General features: G+C 34.7%; 1 pseudogene; it reads right to left on the bottom strand.

The window, feature by feature from the left end:
• LOC107865438 overlaps nt 1-5,607 on the bottom strand; it is a 9,647-nt pseudogene extending 4,040 nt beyond the window's left edge.

Raw genomic sequence — 5,607 nt, 5'->3', positions numbered from 1 at the left:
TGAGACTCCTTCTTCAATTCCAACTCTTGTCTCCTTAGTGTTGTAGTCAAACTCCAACTCTCCAAAGAGTCCTTCAAATTGTACGTTTTGCATAGACTTCTTCAATTTTCAGAATCTTTCTCCTTCTACACATATGACTCTTAAGGATATGCTCAGAAGTGAAACTCCTTTTTCACATATGACTTCTTTTCAACTTAACTTGCTTTCCCTTATCATCAAGTGTTTGATTCAAATTCAACTTGTTCTATTCACCACATGATCAGTAAGTTGAAGTTTCCAGTTGCAATAAATTAACTCATTCTAATTTTTAATTATTTATACCGTAGACTGCACTCTTGAACTTGTCGGATCAGTGGAACACGTATATTAACTTGTTTCATTCATATTGTCATTCATCAAAACTTCAAGGTTCCAACAAATTCTCCCTTTTTGATGATGACAAACCTGTTGTCTTTGTGCATTCAAATATCTTCACCTGTAGGCACTAAAGTATAAAATATTAGAATGAAACAAGTTAGTCAATGGGTTATAAACATTGCACAACCCTCTTATCTTCCCCTTTTTGGTATCATCAAAAACCATTTTAATGCAATAATATACTAGCCAAAGTGATTTGTTATGATATTCATGGTCACTGGGGCTATCACCAAAACAATCAGACAAAGACTTTAGCCAACATAGTAATGTATTAAAGAGAGCAAAAATATGAATCAATTTAGCAAAGATAACCATTTCATTTAACTGTTAGAGCATGTTCCACATTTAACCTAAGCTAGTACTGAAAAAATCAAAACAACTGAGCATTAATAAAAAAAATATAGTATAAAAGTGGGATATGGCTAAAGATACGAATAGTGAGGAGCTGATGAGGAAGGTGGAACAGGTGTTATCAACTGTGTCAATTGACGAATGACTTCAACATTTTCATCCCTTTCTCAATCAAGGTAAAGCTTCAAAGTCATGATCCTAGCCTGAAGGATCACTTATTCCGCTTTATGACTGTCAGATGCAACTTCTAGTTCAGAATTTATCTCAGCTAAGTTATTTTTCTTATCATTTTTTTTGCAATGAGTTTTATCCCTCCTTATTGAACCAAGTAGAGCAGCATGATTCATCTGTTCAAAAATATCCATTGTTTTTTGAGAAGTCAAACCTAAACTTGGACTGAGAAATCCTAAAAGATCTAAGCCAGTTAGGAACTAAAAGAGAGAGCATGCCCCTTTTCATTCTTCAAAAATATATGCTGCATGTGATTGATGATCAAGTTTGTAAAATCCATGGTACAAAACTGATATTTTGGTTGAGATAGAAGAAGAAATCTCTGGTATAGGATTAACTCATTTGTGCATAATCATTTGGAGAGAGTCAAAGAAAATTTGGTCAACCAATTCTTCAGTATCATAGGACAAGGGAAGGATAAAGTATGAGGAATAGAACTGGTGTGGTTAACTGTTTGAACTTAGACAACCTATGCTTATGTCAGTGAAGAGCATACCTGATAAGAAGAACTTTGTGGTCACAATTGCTTGCTTGTACCTATTTTCTGCACAATCTAATACAAAATTAGGTTAGAAGAGTCAAACATCTAGAATTGGGACACATAACTAAATGTGCAAGACTGAATCGAATAACATTTTAGCTAATAAGATTTAAAAGAAAAATGGTTATTCTACTCAATCATTGAGGAGAGTTCATACTTAGTGCCTTTGGTGCTTCTTCAGTCATTTAAGTAACCTATTCCTTTCAAAATGCTCTCCGCTTAGTGCCTTTGGTGCTTCTTCAGTCATTTAAGTAACCCACATAGTCAACATTTTTATAGCCCTCAAGAGTGAAATTACTTTTATTTGAATACCTAGACTTAAGCCATTGATTCCCATGAGATATCTCAAGATTCTTGTGACAACTCCAATTCTTTTGAATTATCAACAAAATTATCATCAGCTTGTGTTGGTATTATTGATACATCGATTTCTTAATTTGTTGTTCCCCCTGTCAATATGCCCCCAGTCTATACAACAGTTGAACCAGATGGTACAACATGTTCCTGTGTATGCTTATCAGTTTCACTGTCATCCTTTTTTTCTTCCATCTCCAAAAGATCCATTTCCCCGTTAAATATGGTGAGTGAAAGAAACTTTATTTGCTTTCATTCTTATACCTTGATCAAGCTTTATCTATGTACAAATTTTGCTTGTCTCCTTTCACTCTCACCTGCAAAATAAATTAGGGGTTAACTTTAGGCACCTAGACAAGCATGGGTCTTTCCTTATGAGAAAAATGATGTATGAGGTTCCTTCTAGCCCATCGAGGCAATAGGTTATGTAACCTTTTTCTCTGACCAGATTTGAACTTCTTGTTAGCTTGTGCTAACATGGAATCAGATTTTTTTTGCTAGGTTTATGTTTATTGATTTGCTTTTTGTTGCAACTGGACATTCAGTGGTTGGATGCCCCTGGTTACCACAAATATAACACAGATCTCTAACAACATTAAAACTTTTATAAAAGCCCAATCCAGCCTTTTCATTGTGAGTTCTTTGACATAACTTATGAACAATTCTTGAAGAATGTGTCCATCTATTAGCTTTTTTAATATCAAGTTTCAATTTAGAAATTTCTTGACTCAATTTACTAACCTTTTCTTTTTCACAAAAGTATTCATGTTTAATCTTAGTTAATTCTGACTTAATTTTTTCTTGTTCCTCACTTTTGACCTATTTTTCTTTTTCAGAAAGAGTCAGTTTTAAGATTTTAGATTTAAGGGTCAAGTTTGATGAATCAAGTCTGCTAACCTGTTCCTTAAGAGTGCAGTTTTCCTTTTCAACAGTGTTCTTACAAGTTTCTAGATCAATAAAATTAAACTTGAGACTTGCAAGATTGTTGAATAACTCATCCCTATCAGAAGTTAATTCTTAGAAATCATCAATTAGAGCACTCATTAAGGAAATAAGTTTTGTTTTAGAAAACAAATGCAACTTTTCTTTAAGTTCAAGTATACTTACCTCAGAAGCATCATCTTCTTCCTCCAAGTCCGAATCTCCAAGAGCCATGAGTGCTATTTCATCAACTTCATCATCATCTGAGTCAGATCCCCAAGCTGCTACCATTGCATATTCTTTCCTCTTTTTGATTTTTTCTTTCAATTCCTTTTCAATCCTTTCCTTTCTCCATTTTATTTCCCAGACAGGACAATCCCTGATCTAATGATTAATCTTACCACACTTGTAGCATTCATTTGGATTGGCATTGGACCATTTCTTGCTACCTGTTCCCTTCTTCTTTTTGTAGAATTTGCTGAAGTTCTTAGCTATAAAGGCAACTTATTTTTCATCAAGTTCAATTTCTTCATCACTGTCAGATGCCTTCAAAGCTAAGGTATCCTCAGGGGCTGCTAGCTCCTTAGTTCCATCAATTTCCATTTCATAAGTTCTCAGATTCCCTACTAGTTCATCTAGTGTCATACCTATGAGATCCTTATTTACCTCCCTAATAACAGTCACTTTAATATTCCATTTTGATTTTGGTAGCACCCTCGACACCTTTTCAACTTGTTCTTCAACAGTAATGACTTTTCCCAAAGAAGTCAACTTATTTGTCGAGGCAGTAAGCCTTGTCATCATTTTATGTAGGGTTTAATTCTCCTTCATCTTAAAAGCTTCGTATTCAGTAAAGAGAAGAGCAATCCTAAATTTTCTTACTTGAGAGGTACCCTTATGTGCATTGATCAGTGCATCCCTGATTTTCTTAGCAGTGGTACAGTTTTACACTCTGTTGTATTCATCCGGTCTTAGTCCACAGATTAATATGTTCTTAGCCTTAGCATTTTTCTTTAATATCACTAAGTCATCAGTGGTAAACTTACTTCTTACCTTCTTGACCTGTTCACCATCTTCTAACTTTATTAGAATAGTAGGACCATCAGTGATCCTGTCCCATAACTCGTAGTCTTCCCCTTGAATGAACATTTCCATCCTAGCTTTCCACCAAATGAAGTGAGAACCATCAAATAGTGGAGGTCTAATAGTGGATTGACCTTCACTGTGACCAGTAGGTGGTATGGAATTCATCATATCGATCTTTGTCTTAGGTGCTAACCCTTTTTAAGATAACCTCACTCGGATACCACTTGTTAGAGTATGTGACCTACTGATCAGTGACTTTAACGTAAGTGTTACCTATGGATGAAACGGGTTACCTGTCGTGTTTTAGGGAAGCAGTAAGTAAAGAATACAATGATTTTACGTGGAAAACATACGGCTCAAAAATGTGGAAAATACCACGACCTGCACCTCTACATGATTTAACCCCAACTTCACTAAATAACTCCGAGCCTCAACAATGACTGATTACAAATCTCTTGTAACCAACAAATAGAAATTATAAACTCCAATTCATTTAACAGGACTAGGAATTATAAACTCTAATTTCTAACTACACACACACCTCCCAAGGTATGCATTTCCAAAGTCTCTGAGTTTTCCCCAACTTGAAAATTAGCTCCTAGTTCATTTTATAACTCACTGAAACTAATATTACATCAAAATTTCAAACACGATGATCAATTCTAAAAATAAACACTAAAACTCTTAGCTGGATTCTATACTTAAGACCAGGTTCTTCAATGTGTTTTTTCAGTGATTTAGTAGTACTTCATGAATCCAATCCGTCGATTGTACTTTTCTGCTTTGTAAGTGCGTAGTTTATTCTGACTGATGCATCTTCTATTTAAGTACAACTCTTCAAAGAGTCATTCTTTATTTCAAACTCCCCCTTCAATCATAACTCTCATTGCATAGAGTTCTACTTGAAGTGAGACTCCTTCTTCAATTTCAACTCTTGTCTCCTTAGTGTTGTAGTCAAACTCCAACTCTCCAAAAAGTCCTTCAAATTGTAAGTTTTGCATAGACTTCTTCAATTTTCAGAATCTTTCTCCTTCTACACATATGACTCTTATGGATATGCTCAGAAGTGAAACTCCTTCTTCACATAGGACTCCTTTTCAACTCAACTTGCTTTTCCTTATCATTAAGTGTTTGAATCAAATTCAACTTGTTCTATTCCCTACGTGATCAGTAAGTTGAAGTTTCCAGTTGCACTGAATTAACTCATTCTGATTTTAAATTTTTTATACCATAGAATGCATTCTTGAACTTGTCGGATCAGTGGAACACGTATATTGACTTGTTTCATTCATATTGTCATTCATCAAAGCTTCAAGGTTCCAACACATATATCACCATCCACGTTGGGAATACCATCGCTAAGAAAATCAGCCATAGTAGTTTAAATATATCACCTTTTTGGTAAATATGAAAATGAGTTTTGAGGATGTGTTGAACATTGAATGGATTAGCCGTGAATATTTGGAGCATACCGAACGGGCAAATGAGAGTGAAAGTAAGATTGGATGTGGATTGAACAACAACGGAAGTCCATTGAATTTTTGAATTCTACGTTGTTTGTTTGCTAAGATTGAGAAATAGGAACCAATTATGGGATAAGATTTTTGGATTTTGGTTGAGTTGAATTGGAAAAGATTGATGAAGAAGAGGAAGATGAAAGGAATGAGGCAAAAGAGTAAATTAGAAAGCTCCAAATCTAACATCAT

This window comes from Capsicum annuum, chromosome 3 (assembly GCF_002878395.1).
Source record: "Capsicum annuum cultivar UCD-10X-F1 chromosome 3, UCD10Xv1.1, whole genome shotgun sequence".
NCBI lineage: Eukaryota > Viridiplantae > Streptophyta > Magnoliopsida > Solanales > Solanaceae > Capsicum > Capsicum annuum.
This window is presented reverse-complemented; position numbering and strand designations above follow the sequence as displayed.